Source organism: Marmota monax, unplaced genomic scaffold, assembly GCF_021218885.2.
Source record: "Marmota monax isolate L192 unplaced genomic scaffold, Marmota_monax_Labrador192_F-V1.1 WCK01_AAM20220418_F8-fsc00241, whole genome shotgun sequence".
NCBI lineage: Eukaryota > Metazoa > Chordata > Mammalia > Rodentia > Sciuridae > Marmota > Marmota monax.
The window spans coordinates 297,086-309,257 of record NW_026692134.1 but is presented as its reverse complement, the minus strand read 5'-3'; the positions used below and the strand labels follow the sequence as shown (position 1 = coordinate 309,257).

Here is a 12,172-nt window from a genome sequence, read left to right as displayed (position 1 = left end):
AAGTATGATTCTATTCTTATATTTCCCCAGTCATGTGATTCCTAATATAAATGTTCTGTGAAAGTATAGGTTGGTGATTTTAAAATAAAAATTCACTCATGAATTCATGATTTCATTTTATCTTATCTGATTTATTCTGTTTTATAACATACACAAACTCCAAGTACATATAGTCATTGTAAACTATTCTGATTCTTGCATACTGCTACATGCTAAGAAATGTAGTTTTAATTGAAACATCATTTTAAAAACTATTTTTAGAGGAGTTTCTGATGAATAGCAAAATTGAACAGACAGTACAGCATTCCTGTATACCTCTGGCATCCACACCTGCAAAACATCTCTCACAATCTATATTCCTCCCAAAAGTTGTACATTTGTTACTATTATTGAACCTATGTTTATTGTCACATTACATCATTATCATTCAGTCTATAGTTTAACATTGGCACTCACTCTTGGTGTGGTATATCCAATGGGTTTTTATAAACACATATTGATATGTAACCATCATTGTAGCACAGAGAATAGATTCACTAGCCTAAAAATCCTCTGCTTATTCATGCTTATTTCCCTTCTAATCCCAGGCAAATATTTATTTAGTTTTACTGTGTCTGTTATTTCGCCTTTTCTAGAAGGTCATACACTTGGAATTATATACTATATAATCTTTTCAAATGGACTTTCTTCTCTCAGTAATTTACATTTAAGTTTCCTCCAGAATTTCATGATGTTATGCATCATATCTTTTTAGTGCTCAAGAATATTTCATTGTCTGGATGTAACAGTTTATTTGTTCATTCTTCTACTGAAGGACATCTTGGTTGCTTCTGCCTTTAGAATTACTAAGCTTCTGTAAATATCCTTGTCAAGGTTTGACATAAACAGAACCCTTGAATTTATTTGGGTAAATTTCAAAAGACATAACTGCTGGGATATGCTTAGCCTTGTAATAAACTGCCCAACTGTTTTTCAAAGGAATTGTAGTACTTTGCATTCTAACCAATAAAGAATGAAAGTCCTGTTGCTCCACATTCTTGTCATCAGTAGATGATGTTTTGTTTTGCATTTTGGATATTCTGCTAAATATATAGTGGTATTATATTGTTGCTTCGATTTGTGTTTCCCTAGTGACATAGACTGTTCAACATTTTTCCATGTATTTACAGCCATCTGCTTGTCATTTTTGGTGAATTGTTTGTTGTAGGTTTTTTTTTTTTCCATTTTTATTAGAGTTGTTTCCTATTGTTGAATTGTGGGAGTTCTTTATATATTTTTGATAGAAGGAAGTCATTTATGAAATCTGTCTTTTGAAAATATTTCATCCAAATGTAGTTTTCTTTTTCTCATTTTCTAAATATTGTCTTTTGAAGAGCAGCAGGTTTTTTGGCAATTTTTCTTTTTTTCCTCATTTGTTCTTATTCATTGAGCATGTCTTCAGTGTTGTATTTTAAATGTCACCATAGCCATGGTCACTTGGTTTTCTCCTCTATTATCTTCTAGTTGTTGTTGTATGTTTTTATTTTGTGTGTGTGTGTGTTTGTGTTTCACATTTAGGTCTATTATACATTTGGAAATATTTATCTGAAGGGTATATTCTTGTCAAGATTTACTTTTTACATATGTATGTCCAAGTATGACAGCATTATTTACTGACAAGAATGTCGTTCTTCCTTGTATGTTTTTAAACCCTTTGTCAATGATTAACTGGTTATGTTAGTGTGTGTCTATTTTTAAGCTATTACCCAATTTTTAATGAATTTCTATAATCTGTCTACTATTTTAAAAAGTGTGATCATTTGTATTTATTACTAATTTTCATTTTTTAATTATGGAATTATAATATATTTTGTATGAAATATTTATAACATTTACAATTTATAAAAAATTGTTGCTTCTCAAAGTTGTACAAAATACGCAGTTTTATTTATTCTTGTTGCTAAACTACATGTAAACATTGGTAGTTAAAATACCATTAATATTACAACTATTTAGCAAGAGTAAAACCAAATTTATTGCTTGTATATTAATGTTGTACAAAATTTAACATTTGGGACAAATGAAAAAGAAATAGAAACAGGGAGACTTTTATAAATAGTTGACCACATGCTCAAGAAATCCTGTGTTAAGAATAAAACAATACACTTCATCATAAGAAAAAAATAATTGGGGCAGATGGAATGACATAGTGAAAAGAAATAGCTATATGAAAAACAAATTGATAGAAGGATCACACTTCTCTTTCTCTCAAAATTCTTAACCCATTCATATAGTTTTGCTTATGAAAATCATTAACAACAAATATATCATGACTTGAATTTTCTATTTCGTCAGAAATGTGTATCAATTATCTATTAAAAGAAGGAGAAATTTACTCTTTAAGATTATAGTAATGATGCTGATAATTTTGTAGATATAGAAACAGACTCATCAAGAAAAACTTTTTAAGTGACACAGAGTTTGAAATGTCCCCTGTGACTTAAGTTCTTGATAAATAAAATTGTTTTAATACAGCCTCTCATATAGGTTTGGTTTGAAATATAAACTATAAAATATTAAGACACATATAAATGCCTATATTTCTTCCTCCTGTGGTAGTATTCTATACATGACTCATTGTGCCAATCAAGATGATTTGAGGATTTTTTTCAATTAAGTTTGTGTATCTACTCATATGGATTTTTGAATTTGTCATACAATTTTGATCATATATAATTTTCAAAGATGGCTATGCTTTCTGGTTAAACAGTATCCATAGAGCTTTTTTCTTACAGTTAATCATTATCAACTTGTTCCAGAGAGGAAGTCAGGAAAGGAAAATGGACTTAAGATGAATGTGAACAAGAAAAATTTGAAATCCCCAACAGAGATGGGGTCAATGGGAATTTATGCATTGTTTGTAGCCCCTGACCTTACTGCAGAGCTGGGTCCTTCCTAACAGAGCTAAGTATATTCACCCCCAAAACTGAGTCCTTATACTAGTGTTAAATATATTGCCCTAATGTAGACTTTTTTTAAGTTTCAAGCAAGAAAATAAAGCAGCCATAGGTTCAACCCCTGTCTTTTGCCACTGATTTGTGTATAATGGTTTGGATATGAGGCATCCCCCAAAAGTTCATGTATGAGACAATGCAAGAAGGTTTAGAGGAGAAAAGATTGAGTTGTAAAAGTCTTAACCTTATCAATGAGTTAAAACAAAGTGGTTTAAGAAGGCGAGTAGTCTGTGCCTTGAGGAGGTGTGCATGGGATTGGGGTGACTTTGGTGTATACATTTTGTATCTAGTGAAGGTATCGTTCTCTGTTTTCTGATCATCATGTTGAGTTGCTTTCCCTCTACCAAGCTCTTCTGCCATGATGTTCTGCCTCACCTCAAGCCTGGAGGGTTGGAGCTGGCTGTCTGTGGATTGTGACCTCTGAAACCATAAGCCCCCAACTAAACTTGACTCCTCTGATTGGTTTTGTCAAGTCTTTTAGTCACAGCAGTAAGAAAACTGATTAAGCAATGAATAATCCTGTCTTCTCCATCATGTAAAGCTGAAACATTAGCAATTCACTTTTGCCCTTTAAATCAAGAGTAAGATTTTTTTCCTTTGCTCTATCCCAACCAGAAATATATCAGAAGGATAACACTGGGAAATATCATCCAACCTAGACAAATGAGCAGATTAATAAGAATATGAATGCCAACATGACAATTTAACCCTGCTCCTTAAAACATTGACAATGGCAGCCACACTCCACCCATATCATGAAACTGACAATTAAAAATGCACAAGAAGATTTTCCTTTAAAAAAATTAGCCCATTTGAGAATTTTTGTTCTTAGGTGATTCACATTCTATTTGACACCATGTAATTCAAATACTCAGATATAAAGTTTATTAGAATTAATACATCTCATTTTAGACAGAAAAGGGATGAGGAACAGAAAAATATATGAATGTATAAACAAGCATATTAACACAATTACAATGAAATACTATAACTATTATAATTCATGTTTATATTATTGGTTAGATGATGAAATATACTTGGTATAAAAACAATTAAGAAAGATAGTTATATAAAAATGAATTGAATGCAATTTTAGAACCAGGGATATGATATAAAACTAAAAAAAAGTTTCAGCCAAGATAAAATATAAATTCAGTTTTTTCTTCATTTCTGTTACATACAGTGCACCTCTACTTCTAGTACTTTGTTTTCAATTACTAATTTTTAATAAAAAATTTAATTTGTCTCCTTTGAAAAAATGATTACCATAAATTTAATATGACCTTAAGTAGAAAATATTTAAAAGACTACTCTCTTATAAGCCCAGGAATTTTTCCTAAAATCTTTATATTTTAATGAAAGTTGATGAAACAACTATTTATTCATGATGAACTTATTGTACAACAAATTTTGAAATGCCATTAACAAGAACTCTAGTAGTCTTATAAATGATGAACAGATTAGAATTATTTAATTTAATCCATGTTTTAATGATACTTATTTAATTATATAAATTATGGAATTATAAGTGGGGGTGATAATTAGTTAGGGTATTCAAAGCCATATATATATATATATATATATATATATATATATATATATATATATATCAAGCAACACTATTGAGGGGAGTGGCAGAAGGAGATATTTTCTATTTCTCCTGGTCAGTCACATAAAATTTAGGGGAAAACTCCAGTTTCTTTCTTGCCACATGCTCAATTGGGGCCAGATTTTGTGGTCAGAGTCCAGCCTGGGTCAAATACATTCACATGTATGGAATGACAGTGCTTTTCCTGGCTGAAGAAATTTCTCAAAAACCATAGTGGAGAGTGAGTCTGTTGATCAGATAAAATGATAACTACACAATACATTGCATATCAGTTAAAGAGTTTTGTTTTTATATTAATATTAATATTCAGTTCATCTCATTTTATGAAATATATCATTAAGGTGCTGAATGCCTTGAGATGAGATTTTTGTATAACTAAGAAACATTAAAAAGAATGAATAGATGAAAAATGACAGAAATCACCCAAAATGACATTGAAACTCTGTATTCTGACAGTCTTAATTTCTTGCAAATTATCCTAAGCCATATTTTTTTTCTTTGCTATCACTGTATTTATACACCATTATGTTGTAAAAAGCTAGAAAACGTTGAAAAACAAAAGACTATTTCATTTTTGCACTGACAAAAATCCAAAGGAAGCTCTCACATTGCCTTCTCATGAAATTTGCTTCTCAGGCAATATTTTTAAGATTTGCACCTTTTTTTTTTCTTTTTTAACATGCTTGCGGCAATCATTTCGTTTGAATATGTTTCAGATAACAGAAGATACTATAAAGCAGATTGTATTTTTCACACATTTGGCTACATATACATATGAATATCTTACTTCTTCCTAAAATAAAACTCCATCCTTTTCTAGTATCTTTAAAATTCTGTAGTGTATTACCACTTCATAGCAAGGAATTTTGTTTCAAGATTAACTACTGCACTTAAAACACTAGAAAAGTCATGAAAAATGTAATGCAGTCTTAAATTTTAAATATATTTCTATAAATGAACGTGGTTATGAGCACATTGCATTTACAAGCTTGCAGCACAGCTTCAATTATTTTAAATATATTAAAATGTATTTAGATTACAGTGTTTTATTGTTTTGAATATGAACCTATTAAATAAAGGGAAATAAGGTAACCTTAGTTCTTTTGTTACTGTAAAAGTCTTCTAAATGTTACCACTATCACTAATTATTGTTGAAGAATCATTACAAACATCCCTCTGTCACCTCATATGTCTTCCTGAGGGAGACCCTGTAAGAAATGATCCATAAAAACAGATTTAAAAGTGGTGCCAACAATAGAACATATAAACCACTATAGTCATATTTGCATAGTAAACACATTGAAATAAACCAGATGGTCTCCTTTCCCTTCTTGAAGGTTAAATTGGGTGCATATTTACTTTCCTTTTAATTATAACCTTTATCTTAGAGGGAAACTTTTAACCAAGGCATTGCTGCATAATTCACGAATAATTTGTTTAGCTCAATGCATATATTTTTTAAAAAACGAAAGTAACCTAGTATTTGGATAACAAATGATGCTAGGAATTGCATCCATCTTACACTTGTAATTTTTTTTTATTTTTTTAAAATTTTTTTAGTTGTAGATGAGCAACGTATCTTTATTTTATTTGTTTATTCTTTACATGGTGCTAAGGATTCAACCCAGTGCCTCATACATGTTAGACAAGCACTCTGCCACTGAATTACAGTCCCAGCCCATAAATTATTTTTTTAATGCAGTTGATGTAAAGTTGTGTGATGTTTTTCCCTTAGCTCTCTTGGTTATTGAGTCCTGAAAACCTTGAACCACTTTTTGTTCCTCAGAATTATACACCCTGACTTTGGCCTCACTTGTAAAATATAGATGAAACAGTTAAGACCCAGTTTGCTTGACTATCATACACAGTTATGTGCAGGAACTAAGCATACTGAGTCACACTTTAAAAGATCTGGATATAGAATAGTTAAGTGCTTGGGAAATTTAAAAGTATATGCATTAGTCATTTTGACCTATGTTTGACTAAAATATAAAATCTATATCAGATATCAAATATTGAATATTGAAAATTTACAATGTGGTGTTTTCCCATTCTGTATTTTTCTTATCAATATAAGCAGAAAAATCTGGTATCTACTGAGCCCTCCTAAGATGTATGAACAACTGTTAATGTTTTCTTATGCTTATTTACACATAAGCCTGTGGAAATTGGCCCAAATTTAGAAGATAATTTCAATTAATAGATGTCAAAACATTTTAATAAGCCTTAGGCAAATTTGAAAATATACCTATTCAATGGGTATGTAAACAACTTATCTGAAAAAAATACATGAGGTAAAAAATGCAACCCATTCAGACAGGGCAACATTTATATTCACTTGAATATGTGATCATTAATTTTCCTGGACAGGGAAGAGTTCTCCTAGAAGAGTGGCTGGGAAGAGCTGCTTTGAAGAGGCTGAACTTAGTGGGTCTTTCTAAAAACAGATATCTCTCAATGCTCTAAAAATTTAGGCAAATAGTTTTGCGTGTGCATTTGCATGTACACAAATGCATGTATTTGGGAGGAGGGTACATGTGTGTGTGTCAAGGATGGGACAAAGGGCATTTTCATGCACTGTATTAAAATGGATCTAGGTTCAACTTGCCAAGATTTTAAAAATTGAAATCATTTCATTGGACACTTCTCTTAATAAGGTTATTCAAGGAGTTAAAGGTGAAGCAAACTTTTAAAAATTTCCTAAGTAAATAATATCAGACAGGAAATAAAGGATTTTTTTATAAATACAAGTACTTTCTGTATTAGTGATGTTGAACCAAATGTTGTCTGTAGTAACATGGTCACAGGGCTCCAGTTGATTTGGCTTTATCCCACTGCAATAAGAAAGAAAGTATATATATATATATATATATATATATATATATATATATATATATATATATAATGTTTACATGTAACTATTTGCCAGTCCTTGATTTTGTTTGTGTTCATGCATGAAAATATATATTCACATTTGCCTTATTAATCCTAATTTGTCTTTCTCTGTCTCTTGTGTCTCTAACACACTTATACATAAATACAAATGATTTGTATCTGTATTTATATCTATCTATGTACATCTTCTGAGATAGTGCTTTTTTACAATGATTAAATCTCTAAAGCTACTAGAAATCATGTGTTCCATTTGTCACATTTCCAAAAAAATGAATCCCAGGAATGATTGACTACAATGAGTTAGAGAATATACCACTTTATGGAATTAAAACCTTAGCAATTACTGTCCAGGAGTTAATAAATATCTAAGATATGTGATTCCTTTCTCCTAACTGAATTTAAAATTCATCCCCAAGAATCAAGTCCTCTGTGGACAACAAATTCAGTTTTTTTATATATATACAGATATTTACACCTGCTATAACTCTTAAAAATATTTGGTACCTTCTTTAACTACATAAAATATTTAGATATATAAATTTGATTTCAGGTGATTCATCCAGCTTTATAATAAACAACTCTCTGTTGCCAAAATTTTAGGAGGAACATTAATATGATGCATACTTTTTGTTGAATTTGAAGTTAGGGTAACTGAAAAAGTTTTACATCTGTAGCATACTTTTGCTATGTTCCTGCTTGCTTCTTAGTTTCAGTTGCATTGAAAGTAAACATAATATTATGGGCATTATTTAAGAAGATATTTGTATTTCCTCTACCCAGATCATACCAATATGTATATAGTTAAGGTCAACAAATTTAGTAATTATTTAAAGGCTAAAAGTTATGGGTGGTGAGAATGGAGAAGGATGTAGAATTTGTGCCACAAAAGAAAGTGTTATCAACTAAAGTGTTTACAATGGAGAGGAAATTTAGCAGTTCATGATGAACCGTTTAAAGTACAAGGAGCATTTTGAAGAATGTACTATGAAATTTCAAGGAATAAAATAAAACTGATTTTTCTACACAATGTATTAGACTCTAATATTAAAATATTTAGCACAGATTGGATTGGTCAAACTTAATAAAACTATCTGGAAATGACATTACCAGTCATAACTTGCACATATTCTTTAAAAAGAATGATAATTATAAATGTGGTAGAGATTTCCCATATGATGGACTGGAAAATTGTGTCAATTTAAACAGAATGTTTATAAAATCAAAAAGAAAGACTTTTCAAGTTTATCAGTATCCATATTTTCAAAAAATGCTATAAGAATTATATGTTTATGAGAGCAAATTTCCATCTCTTGAAGATTAAAGCAAGTTACTCTAGGAATAAAAACATGCCAATCATAAAAATATCAAGTATAAATATTCATAATTCTAAATATGAATATATAAAATTCATATAAACATATCCCAATAAAAATAGGCATCATTATTATAGTGTACTTAGAATATTGATCTCAGCAAATCATTAATTTAGACAAGCCAAATATTATAAATATTATTTTTATAAGTAAACTAAGAAATAATAGAGACATGAAAGTTCTCTAAAGAGAAGTTCTATGGACTGTCCCTCAAAATGCATATGTGAATGATTTAACTCTCAGTGAGACTGTACCAGAAAATAAAGCCTTGACAGGAAAATTAAAGTTAATGAGGTCACAAGAGTGGGAGGCAGATCTCATAGGACTGTAAGGAGGAAGCTCTGTGAGAGTGAGTGTGTGCACACCATATGAGAACTCATGGATGAGAGAACTCACCATAACAGAAATTTGTAAGAACCTTTATATTGGACTTTCCAGTCTCTAAATCAAGAGAAAATAAACATCTGTTGTTTAAGCTACTACTCTATGGTATTTTTTTTATGGTTGCTCTGTGTACTAATACAAAGAGCAACTTGAATTCAATAAAGCAGATATTTATAAACATTTTGTGCAAGACAGTCTATGAAATGCTATGACACTTAACAAATATTATTTCTTTACTAAAATGTACTGCACATATAAATGTTCCTAATCTTACTAAAGAAAACAACAGTTAAAATTATAGAAACCAATGTGAATACACACATATGCAAACCCAGAAACAGGTTTGCATTTGTGTGTATATAAATACTTAATTTCAGTCATGGAAATTGTGTATGTATGTATGTGTTAAAAGGTACAGAGTTACAATGTGTTTGGGGCTTGTAGGGCAGATATAAATACATATATTTTAAAAACTAGATTACTACCTTATTAATAATTGTGATTATCAATGGTATTTGCATGCTTTAACAAACAATACATTGAGGGAAAATTTCTAATTTCTCAATTTTTATAGAGATGCCTTGTAAAATTCCAGACTCTTAAAATGAAACCATAAGTAATAAGAGCCTTGGTACAAAATATCAATGTTCTTTGGCATAGAAGCATGGAAAGTACTCAGTGTGATATAAATAGTAATGAACTCCCCAGTCATATTGAAATGTAAAATTGTTATAGTGAAGACATTATGTCTCAAATAGAATCACAGCAAGTTTCTTTTGTTCCACTTAAACCAGCTGCCTAAGTTCTCAAATATAGGTTCTTCCTTCTCAACAAAAAAGAAAACAAAGGAGTGAGGCAATTTCTTGTGTTATTACCACAAGTCAATGCTTCACTTTTCTACTGAGCACTCTGTCAATTATTCTAATTTAATAAAAGTAGAATTTTTGAATATATTTGAGTGACAACAATTTTTATAAAAAGTTTTATAAAATTTGCTGAACAAAAGCAATCTTAAAAAAATATATATATATCAACTTAAAGAGACCAAGAACAAAATTTTCTGAGATTATAGAAATGCTATCATTTAATCAGGGCTTCAACCCCCAAAATAACTTTATTCTTTAAATCTATAATAACTTCATTCAATCAATAATGGTATTTAGAGAGAATTATGCTATCAGATAATCAGCCTAAAAATATAGCATATTTATATGCGTATCTATTTGTTTTTTCAGTGTACATACAAAATATCATCACATTCTGGACCAGGATGACAGGATGTTGAGTAGACATAGGATGTTGAATAGGCAGAAGAGTGTCAGCACTCATTGAGCATTTCAGTGAGTAGACAAAAATCATAAAACTCTGTGTGTGTGTGTTGTTGTGTAGTTACAGGAACAATAAATTTTATTGTACAATTCACATACAGAATAAATGGAGAGTTAATATAACAATGCGATTTTTAACATAATACCAAAATGAAAAAGGCAGCTAGCTATGTGAAAATATGGAATAAACTTTGCAGAAATAAGAAAGGGGAAAAATATTCAGATACAAAAGATTTTGATGTATTAGAGTTTTCTGTGGAGGACCAATTGGTAAAGAGTTTAGGATTTGTTCTTTATTAGAAGAATACACAGATTCATTTGAATGAGGTTTTGTTCATTAAATAACTGAATCAAGATTCAAGACAGTCTGATCAAAAAATATACTCAGACACACAAAGGTAGAAGATAAGTTTCTCCAGCTATATTCTCCCCACAAACATACCAAGTTGTACTGCAATTTAGGCCCAACAATCTTCACAAGAGCTAATGAAACCAGATGAACATCTGTAGTGCCTGTTTTTAGTATAAAAAAATGAATGTTTTAAAGAAATTAGGAAGAGAATAATTTCCCATGTCACCTCTTCCTCAACTCAAACCAACACAACCTGGATGGAGATGCTTCCCATGTAGAGAAGGGGAGACAATTAAGTCCAGGACTTTGACTTAAAACCCATTAGCAGACCTGCTAGAGTAAAACCCATTATTGGCAAAATCCCTTTGAACCTTTTTTTTTTAGGCCAGGTGTCATAGTGTACTGTCCCAAGTACCCAGGGGACTTCTCCAACCAAGGCTATCCCAACCCCAAACAGCAAAGCATAGGGTAAAATAATAGGGGTAAAACAGGGTAGTACTGGAACAGTGCTATGCTAGTCTAACCTAACATTGGGCAGATCCTAAAGATCTGCTCCCAGGCATGCCTATGGATGAAGCCTCTTGAACAAATCTAGTGCCAGGAAAAGGCACATAGCCCGAAAGTTTTGGAAAGAAGTAGATAAATTCCTAGACATCTGTGCCTTACTGGGCCTGGATAATGAAGAAATAAAAAAAAAAAAAAAATGAAAGATTAATCAGTAGTAAGAAGTCTCTCAACAAAGTACAGTTCAGGATCAGATGGCCTCACTGCTAGATTCCACCAAGTATTTAATGAAGAAAAATATCAATTCTCCTTAAGTCAGCCAAAAAACATAAGATGAAGACATTCTTCCAAACATTGTATAAAGACAGTATTACCCTGATACTGAAACTAGGTTAAGACACCCACACAAAACAAAGCAAAAAAAAAAAAAAAAAGCAAGTTGAGAGAGAGAGAGAAAGAGAGAGAGAGAAACACCCTACAGGCAAAATTGTTGCTGAACATAGATGCAAAAGCTTTTAATAAATTCTAGCAAAACAAATCAAACAGAACCTTAAAATGGCTTTTCAGCATAATCAAGTGAAATTCATCACAGTGATACAAACATGTTTCAGTATATGCAAATAAATAAACATGTAAGTTACACCCACAGAAAGAAGGATATAAAAACATATGTTCATCTCAGGAGATGCAAAAAAGTGAGTTGATAAAATTCAAAATCACTCTGTAATAAAAAC

General features: G+C 30.8%; 1 long non-coding RNA gene across 1 annotated transcript in view; it reads left to right on the top strand.

Annotated features, from left to right (window-relative positions):
- Positions 1-12,172, top strand: part of LOC131423200 (uncharacterized) — an 86,963-nt gene that overhangs the window by 22,521 nt on the left and 52,270 nt on the right. Inside the window, exon 2 of the long non-coding RNA XR_009224296.1 lies at positions 10,490-10,594. This is a non-coding gene — a long non-coding RNA (uncharacterized LOC131423200). The remainder of the gene's footprint in view (positions 1-10,489; positions 10,595-12,172) is intronic.